Raw genomic sequence first — 10,550 nt, forward strand, 5'->3', positions numbered from 1 at the left:
TGGAGATATATTTTTTTCCGATTGGCCGTTCAATTTCATACCAAAAAAGTGTAAAAAGTGGAAAGAAAAGCACTGGCTCAAAATTTGAAACAACCTAGTTTACAAGGGACTCCAAGATTTAAAACCTTTCTTTTCGTTTTGCTAGTAAGTTTCCAATTGCCTTTAATCAAAAAACCAGCATCCAAGATGTCTAAAAAGTGACAATTCGTGAAAATAAACAAAGCAAACACACTTAAACGGACCTATTTATTGGAATTCCCAATTGTTGACTGAATCATTCCATCTAATCTTTTAAAAATTATTACGTAAATGTCATATCGAGTTAGAAAATTGCTGAAAGGTAAAGTAGCCTTTATTTTATTTATTTGATTTTAACTTTTGGAAATAGTTAAGAGATAGTGAGATGATAAGATGATAAGTAAATCATCTTTTAAGCTTAGTTAATTGCTAAAATAACTTTAAACATTACTAAATCGTTGGAACTTTTACGCCATTAGTTTTATAAAAAAACAACTTTTTACCAAAGGTAATCAATATTCTGATTCTAAAATATTTATTTCTAAGTCAAGGACATAATTATTTAAGTAGTTGTTACAGTGAATGTCAAATCGAAAAGAAATCAATCTACAATTGAAGGTCCACTCGCTAACTGTTAGGTGTTGTTTTTCTACGTGTCAATTATGTACGATTTATCTGCAAAATATTGCTAACGACATCTGTATGTTAAACCGTAATTAAGTTATATCTGTCAAAAATAGAAATGGTTGTTATGATATCTTGTCTTTTTTATGAAGTAATCTTAACAACTTTCAAAATTGAACCCATGCCTTGAGTATTGCATTTTTAAAAATATCTGAAATTGTTGAAAGTGTGAAGAAATTTAATGCTGCTTTGACTCATGTTCATGATAATATTCTTAATCATTTTATTTGCCATATCTCCTTGATAAAAGTAACCGTCTCAAAAGTCTCGAGTAACAAGTTCAATATTCCGTGCAACTTTAATCAGTCTTTTTAGAAGTCATATACTTTGTATACCTTTTTGTTCTTACCTACGTGGACTGTTTTTGCTAAGTATTAGGTAAAAGATACAATCTGGGGTATACGCACTTTTCAAAAAAGCATACAAATGAGAAACGATTAAACCATACACCTACGTTCAGGTACCACTTGATGAAAATTATTACTTCTGAATAACCTTTTGAATAGAAGCCGAAACAAATGCGGTAAAGATAAAATTCATCTTGTTGACTAAGCGTTTTTGAATCATTTTTTTAATTTGATTTCAAAGAATGTAAATTAAAAAATTGTACAAACACTTTTAAAGGAATTCTTTCATTTAAAATTGCAAGAAAAATGTTTAACTTTTTCTTTTTGTTTATATACTCTTACCTATCATTCTCCTATTGACCATTAATTTTTCTGACTTAGCCACATTGAACACCCACAAAAACCATGAGATAACCAAGAAACAGTCATTATCTTTTACTTGTATTTTCTTTCTCGATCCTTTGTATACATACAAAATACTTTTATGTACATACATATGTAAAAAAAGCCAATCTCACCTGGATAAAGTCTATCACATTGCACAAAACCACTTGAACTGAAGGCTTGGGTTTGGGTTTGGGCTTTGGCTTCGGCGTTGTCCGCAGACCAAAATGTAATGTTCCATTGAAATACATTAAATAGCTGGCACCAACGACGTCAACGTCGTCGTTGTCGTCGTCGTCAGTCTGTTGTCCCCAACGTCGTCAGAGTCGAAGTCAGAGTCATCATTGTCGTCGTCGTAGTCTTAACACACGCTCTTCCAAAACCAACAACAACAACAAAAATAACACTCTTATATCACACACAAGGACGAACAACAACAACAAAGACGCAAAAATAAAATTAAAAAAAAACATGGAGCTTATGCGAAACGGCGCAAAATAATTAATCTCCGTAAGCCGTCCTCGTAATTAATTTACGTTTATTGCGCCCCTAAATCATCATGGTGGGGTGGGTGGTTATCATTTGATTAAGTGCAACTCATTATTTATAACGTTTCTTTTTCTTTTCTATAAAGTTTGTTTGTTTTTTTCCTTGTTTTTGTTGTTTTCCTGATGTGCTTCGCAAATGCTCTTCCTTCTTATAGGTAGTTTCATAAAATAGCCGAAGAGTCAGTGCGCACCTCGCCGCCACCGGTCAAGTGTTCGATTTAGTCCTCCCTTGGGAATTTTTTTGCCTTCAGCAGATTCTTTTTCTTCTTCTATTTATTTATAAGGCTATAGGTAAGGTATAAAGGTAAAGTACAATACATATTGTTTTGCATTTTCTTGTTGTTGATAAACTACTTTGTTTTTTTCAGCTTCTTCTTCTTTTAATATGGAGCTTTGATGCTGATATTGCTGCAAGTAAATTAGATTTAGAAGAAAATTAATTGAATCAAATGAGGATACACATAAATATGCATGAATAAAGAGGGAGGATTATGATAGAAGTTGATCAAGACAAAAACATGCCGATAATCCGATATTGGAGTTTTGATTGGAAGTAAACGAGGCTCTATTAATCTATAAAAATATTTGAGAAAATATCATAAGAACTAAGCAAGAAATCTGTAAATAAAGCTTTTTTAAATGTCAATGTGTGAATGTTCCACTTAGTTTATCAGTTGCTACATTTGATTATGTTAACAGTTTTCTAGAAAAATTTAGTTTTTCAAAAAATAGACGCATTCAGATTCAAATTTGTTTTAAATTTTGAATTTAACATTTTAGTAATTTTTTACATAATTCCCAGTTTTTGAAAATGGTGGACCCTTAGATTAACTTTGGGCTGCTCTAAATCGCGCTAATAGAAACTGGAAAATAAATGAACATTACGAAAACGTCAAAAATGCCAGAAAAAGAGAAAATCCAAAATTCCGAAAGAATATTTTGGGTTTTTGGGATATTAGGATATTTTGTTTTATATTTTAGTTTTTAGTTTTTCAATATATTTGATTTTTGGATTGTGTGCGTCTCCTATAAAAATTTTTTTTGGAAAAAACAGAAATTAAATTATTCCTGGTGATAAGCGTTAAGCAACGAAAATGATATTTCACTTTTTTTTTTAAAGAAATGAGGTATGTGGTAGGATCGCGGGTCGCTTTGCACAACCCCATCTGCGGCACTAGACACCTTACCTTGCAGCTCGGTTCGGTGGACTAAGAACAACTTTGTCCACTCCGTAATTCTTAGTTTACTTTTTTTTTTAAATTGATATATTAAAAAATACAGCTTTTTTGAAAGTCTTTTCTTTATCTTTTGATATTATTATCAATAAAACTTATTTATTTATAATCTGTACCTCTCGAAAAGTCTCTAAAAACCTTTCATTTAAGTTCTAGTAACCGTCGAGATATGTTAACATTTTCAATTTAAGAAAAAGATCCTATTTCAAAAACTCTTTTTTAAAATAAAACTTATATTTAAAAATGTAAGTTCTATTACATTTTTTTTTAGAAAATCGTTAGAGCGTTTTTTCTTTAAATTAGTTTGTGTATATAATTTTTTAATTTTATTTCTTACATATTTTTAGATTGTAGTTATTTAGAGCTTATTTACACAATTTTCGAAAAAAAATATGATTTTTTACTTGCGACATATGGGAACCATATCGCAAGTTTTGCATTCGTAAAAGATTTCGAACTCGAGATTTTAATCAAACATGATATAACGATGGTAAAGAAGTCAAAAAAGTGGGTCCCGCTTCTATATCTCAAAAACGGTCCAACATTTTTTACGAAATTCAAATGTACAGCGTATATTTACAATCACTAAGCAACTGCAAACCAAAAATAGTTGTAGAACAGAATTGAAAAATTTTATACATGCAAAATTAATTTAAAAAAAAAACGCTCTAAAGAGAAAAACTTATTTTTTAGGTAAATTTTCGAATCTTAAATAATTTTTTTTTCAAAATTATTTTACTTGTATTTTATTTAACCCATGCCTCTTTCTTGTCTTCAGATAATTTATTTTCCATCCTGGTTCTTCTTCAAAGGAAAAAGTTTGAAACGGACAAGTTGAATACACAAACAATTGTTTTCGTTTAGTATGCTTACAAGTATATTTCATTTACGGGATGCGTTGTCCTACGATGAGTTGTGTCTTTGGATGAAACTAGCTTAGCGACAGAAAATGGTGTGAATTCGATAAGTTTATTCAAGTACAAAAACCATTTCCCTCAACATTTCCAAGCATTTCATATTTTTACTATAATAAAAGCTAAGTTTTTTCTACAAATTATAAATTAATATTCAATAAATGCATTTCGCATAGTCTAATGAAAAGTCTCTTTGTTTTTACGCCTTATTTGTTACAATTAGTTCCGTATGAGTGCCGAAAAAGGGAGGCATGCTAACGAAATAATATATAATGGTGATGATTCGTCTAGACTAAATTCCTATTCAATCCCTAAACAACTGCATGCGATCCAGTCGTGCATTTTATTTAAATATCCAAACGGAAAATAAGGGAATATTGCATCATATATATTATTTTCACTTTTCGAATTTTTTTACGAATGTAATACTTGCCCTTTAGTTCCTATGTGTCACAAGTTGGTTGACCCCTTATATCTCTCGAATCAATAACACTAGCGGCTTCAATTTAACATATTATACTTTAGGAACTTCACACTTTAAAAGATGTGATACAATAAAGACGCAAGTAATTTAGTCTAATAATAATAATTTTGTATTTGGATTCACTTGTTCTTAAAAAAAAAGAATTGTATTCGAAAACAATGTACAAGAAATTCCATTTTCAAAAATAAAAATACGTTAAATATTTTTAAATGGTTTTTATAAATTTTATTTTCAAAAAAATTGTTAATACTGATAGCATAAATTACATAAACTAAACGAATATATTTTATCGGATTAACCATTTTGTTACAACTTTTGAATTGTAAGTTTATTTATTGAAATATTATTTTTTTTTTAAACAAACCAATAAATTTGTAGAGGAATTAGTTGCAAAAGACCTCCAAGTGGATGTAGGTGTTCACGCAAGTCTTGTGACTAGCCATCAATCTTATTATATAAATTCAGTTCACTGGCTTCGAAAACTAAATTAATAAGAAGATAAAATGTGACTTTCTGAATTTAATAAAAAAAATAGGATGCCACTTACTTCTTTATTTTCCACTTTTTTAATTCAAATTCAAACTCCAACTGTAGACCAAGTTCACTATCGGGAAATATTTTTGACAAGTGCTCTGATTTAATGAGCATTAAACTTCTCTTTGTCAATCCTCTACCTTTAAAAGATACAATTATTAGACAAATGCCAAAAACACACAATAAAATAAATTTTACCCGCTAAAAATGGCTCTACACTTTTGCACAATGTGAAACTGTTAACAATTTCAAAAACTTCCGCATCTAAGATTTTTGAATTGTAAACATCTTTTGATTTCTGTATCATCTTTCCGAACCACTTTGTATTTTTTTTATTAAAAGTTCACTATTAATTTCAAATAAAAATCAAAGAATTTAAAACAAACTTATTCGTCTGCGACACGTTAAGTAAATGTGAAACATCTAACCATAAGTAATATCTACAATGGTACATGGTTCTGTATACCGCTCGCATTCACAACTTGTTTATCGTTTCTACAATTGTTGGTTGTAGATTTGAATGCATTTGTTGTGGAATTCAGATTTTAGTATAAGAACTTCAATTTGTTGTAGGCTTCACATTAGGCGTTGTCGACTTGGGTAATTGAAAACAGTTAAATGAATCAATTGTGAGACCAATGTGTTGTGCAGACCTTGACTTCTAGATTATTTATTTTGCATGGATGTAGATACAACAAATAAATTTTACAGCGTGCGCTCATTTCTGTACATCCAAAAAATTAAAAAATTGCCTATAGTGATTTTTACAACTCTATGCGGTGTACAAGGTGTAGAGCGATTGTTATAAAAATAGCATGTGTGTATTTGGTGACGGTTCCAGTTTATTTATTAAACTCGGCATTCGGTTTAAATTTGACTGTTATTTCTATTTATATCGAAGAAAGTTGTGGGTGTAGTAAATATTTCCATTTTTTACTGTTGACAAATAGGAACTCTAAAAAGCAAATATTGCATTCGAAAAAAAATTCGAGCTCATTCGAGTCAATAATGAAACATGACATTATGTTAGGCGGTTTGTAAGACTGAAAATTCAATTTTGTTGGTAAAATTCGATTTTTTTTTTGAAATGTTCTCCAAATTCAGTTTTGTTTTTAAGTTTTCTCAAAAACTAATCAAACGATTTCAATAGTTTTTTATGCATGAGCTTTAATACTGTCAAAAATGCCAATAACGAAATGACATTGTTATTTTTTGGATTTAAAAAAAATTACTATTTTTTTCAAAACTCTTTATTTCGAATTTTTTAAAACTAAAATTAAAAAATTGAATATGTTTAAAAAATTAATTTAAAACAAAAATAGTGGAAATAGTTTATGGATCATTATACTGTATTTAAAATATTGTATCTCAAAATAATGTATATAAAAATACTGTTTGTACAAAAAACTGTATGATGAAAATACTGCACCTCAAAATTCTGTACATCAAAATGCTGTAAATAATGCTAAAAAATATAAAAATCGTTTTGACAATGAAAAAAAAGTGCGCACTTACTTACATTATCAATTAGATTTTTATTGTTTAGCCTTATTTACAGCATTAACTGGTACAACTATAAATAAAATGCACGACTGGACCGCACGAACTTGCTCCTGTATGCAAAGAGTCTATTTAAAAAAGTACCAATATAAGAATAAAAAATATACAAAAGTTTGTCTCCAAAGATATAAATGCCATTCGATTTGTCAAAAAACCTCCATTTTCAATTGTTTTTGTTTTTAAATCGTTAGACCGAATTTAAATCTTATTTATTATTTAATTTATATATTTGTATATGTATATGTATATCTACAAATTTATATGTTTTCTTAAAAATATTTTTGTTTGCAGTTGTTTAGTGATTGAATAAAAATTTAATCTGGACGAATCATCATCATATATATTATTTCGTTAACATGTCTCCCTTTTTGGTTCTCATGCGGAACTAATTTTAACAAATAAGGTGTCAAAACCAAGAGAATTTTCCGTAAACTATGTGAAATGCATTTTATTGAATATTTATTTATAATTTGTTGAAAAAACTTCACTTTTTATTATAATAAAAATAGAAAACCAGGATGAAAAATAAATTATCTGAAGATTAGAAAGAGGAAGAACATGTGTGTTTAAATTGTAAAGCGTATGTAGGCATAATGTGTATACGTTAAACAAGTGATTCTAATAGAAAATATATATACTCTTTCTGGCCCGTTTCTTTAACTTTTTCTCGGTATATGGGCGAAGGCAAGTAAAATATGTGTGAACAACCTTATTCTTAAAGAATAATATTTTAAAATCATATATACAAAGGTATCAAGAAAATACTTCTTGATAGACGCTTGAAAACAGATTGTTGATTAAATATATCATAATCATTACATTAAATCCAAGTCAAATAATTAAAAAAAAAAACATATTTAAGATTCAAAATTTTACCTGAAAAATTAGTTTATCTTCAACAATGTAAATGCCATTTTATAAATAAAAAAAAAACCTTGATTTTTCACAAAAAATATTCGAAAATCGTTAAAGCGGTTTTTTTTTTAAATTAATTTTTTATATATAAAATTTTTCAATTTTGTTCTAAAAATATTTTTGGTATGCAGTTGTTTCACTCTACATTTGAATTTCGTAAAAAAATATTGAACCGTTTTTTGAGATATAGAATAAAAAAAAAAATTCAATATTTTCTTAAAAATTAAAACAATACAAAAATTGCACTTGATAATCAAATATTGTTAAGGCAATATAAAAGCTCGTTCAAAAAAAAATTATTGAAATCAGTTCATAATTTGCCGAGAAAATAAAAAAATAAAAAAACGGTTCACTCAGCGATACCTTTCCAGGGCAATAGAAAAAAAGAGAGAAAAATATTGATCGTCACATTGTTGAAAGGCCAAAAACATAATTTTTTTTCGAAATCGTGTCTACGAAATTTTTTTAATTTTTGGAATTGTCCATTCTTTTCATAATTTTCAATTAATTTGTCAATACTTTTGACACCACAAACAACTTATAAAAACAGCACCTAAGTACCTAAGTCATTTTTCAGGAATATTCAGTATACGCAATAGCAGCCTATTATTTATGCATGATTGGAATAAAAAAAAAAGACTGAGGAAAAAAATCAATCATTCATCACATACACGTGTTTTCAATCATCGTATTTCTCCCATCAACCCCTTTGCTGAGCGCATATTGACCTTCTTAATGTTTCATCAACTCAATTTCAAATTGAATTTCGTAAAAAAAATATAAATAGAACCCAAAGAAAAATAAAAAGCCATAACCCTTTTTATACCTTTTCAATTCTTATTTTTTCCTCGTTTCTTATATCCAAAATTTCTATATGTCACAAACTGCCAGCCGTCACCACCATAACCATCACCCATCAAATTTTTGTCCTGCGGTCTTGCGGCATCTTATAGCTACATCATAGCCATACAACAGCCCGTCCTAATAAATAACTTATAAGAATCAATTGACAGCCCATAAATACTAACGCTGCCACAAGAGAGGCCTATATTAACTTACCGACATGCATAGCTAAAACGAGGCCGCACGTCGCTCGTCATATAATTCTTCCTCCCCCAAAGTCTCTATATAGGATGTCACAGGAGACGCCATCACCACCGCTTCCACCGCCGCCGCTGTGGGACTAAATAAAAAGAAATACATTCTATTTCTTAAAAAAAGGAAACAAAATAAAAAAATACACCAAATACACTTGCCCATCGATCAATCACCTCACATCCTTGATGAAATGGGTATACTACGAGTATACTATACCAGGACTGGCTGTGTAGTGTGTAGCTATAACTACCCCATAGTACAACGCCTCACCTCAATGTTATGAATCTATGTTTCCTTTCTATTTCTTCCTTTTTTTTCAATTCCATCACCGAGAACAAAGTAACTTTTGTTCAATTTCTTCTTAGTTCGTCGCTCGTTGAGCTCCTTTGTGGATAAAAGTAACATTCAACACAGAAACGCATATCTTGAAAACTCCAGGAATATTCTATGGGACATAAAATAAAATCGGAATCGGACCAACATTTCATCACCATCACCAATCTGGGCTGCAAAGAAAACTCTCAAGGATATTCATTTCCGCAATTGTAACCAAAAGATATGCTGATGCTGTTTCAATTTCAGTTTTGTTTCGTTTTTTAAAGAATTTTATTTTCTTTATGTTCTGAGTCTGACATACAACTGTACGACGAGTATCCCTAATATATTCATCCCTAGGGATGAACTCCAGATTTTAGATTTTCTTTCTTCGCATAGTTAGTTTTTTGTTTCTTTTTTATATTTTTTGATATTTTCTTTTGTGTAGATCCAAGGATATCCTTTATCTGGGAATATGGCTCTTATAGATATTTACATATGTGTAGGTATATTTTTTTCCTTCTGGATTAGTCTAATGTAGTACCACTTATCCGAGATTTTGACATGACGTTGAAGTGTATGAATACAAATAAAAAGCAAAATTTGATAAAAAAAAAAGAAAACAAAAATTGTATGTATATTACCACCCATCATCATGTGCTGTCACATTATCCTGCGTCATCATCATCATCATGAGGAACCATTTTTTATATTTTCGAATATTATAGGTAGGGCACCAGGATTGTGCTCCTGGGGTCGGTTTTGCATGCGTATGAAGGACTAAATGACATTTTTCTTTTTGCACATATGAATGATTCTTTTATATTTAAGGAATAAAAAAATAAAAACGAGAAAAAGGACTTTCAATATATTGATTGATGACAATAAGTGGATTTTTGTGTTGTACTTGAAAGATGCCCAATTTTGGCTGGACGAGAGTGTCAAACAAAATGATTCGATTATGAATGAGTGATTTTTAAAGGACATCAAAAAATTACGTCTTGAAAATAGAATTCGAAAACTACCACACATTTCTGCTGATGTGTTTACCAATTTTCTTAAAGAAATACTCTTGTACAGGGTTCCACTCGGAAATTACTAGTTCAGAATTTCTACTGTATCTTGAGTTATCTTTTAAAACTTTAGGATCAGCCAACTCACATTTTTTTTCAACTAGTGATTATTTCGAGAATGGTAACACTTAGCAGAGATAATTAGTTTTATCCTTCCGCAGAACGAATGCGCACGCTGGGACAACGCTTAGAGAATATGTCAATTTTGCCAACAAAAAAATCATCTTTTTAGGTGAAGATCATTTGGGTCTTGGCGGGTATTAAAAGCAAAATTGTAGCATTTGGGGCACAGCAAACACACACGCACGCATACATTGAAAAGCCGATACACCCAAAATGTGTCACTGTGGATTTTGTACCAGAGGCATAATTTTGGCCATTTTTCTTCGAAAATGAGTAAGGAGTTAATGGGCCATGTTGAACTGATTTTTGCTCACCAAA

At 29.8% G+C, this 10,550-nt stretch overlaps 2 long non-coding RNA genes across 2 annotated transcripts; both read right to left on the reverse strand.

Annotated features, from left to right (window-relative positions):
* Positions 1-4,821: 4,821 nt before the first annotated feature.
* Positions 4,822-5,557, reverse strand: LOC129952050 (uncharacterized). Its single transcript, XR_008782263.1, has 3 exons — positions 5,347-5,557; positions 5,162-5,288; positions 4,822-5,096 (listed from the first exon to the last, which is right to left on the reverse strand). It is a non-coding gene; the product is annotated as an uncharacterized LOC129952050 (long non-coding RNA).
* A 2,603-nt stretch (positions 5,558-8,160) lies between these two features.
* Positions 8,161-9,668, reverse strand: LOC129951379 (uncharacterized). Its single transcript, XR_008782183.1, has 3 exons — positions 8,867-9,668; positions 8,683-8,806; positions 8,161-8,604 (listed from the first exon to the last, which is right to left on the reverse strand). It is a non-coding gene; the product is annotated as an uncharacterized LOC129951379 (long non-coding RNA).
* Positions 9,669-10,550: the final 882 nt, after the last annotated feature.

Source organism: Eupeodes corollae, chromosome 3 (genome assembly GCF_945859685.1).
Source record: "Eupeodes corollae chromosome 3, idEupCoro1.1, whole genome shotgun sequence".
NCBI lineage: Eukaryota > Metazoa > Arthropoda > Insecta > Diptera > Syrphidae > Eupeodes > Eupeodes corollae.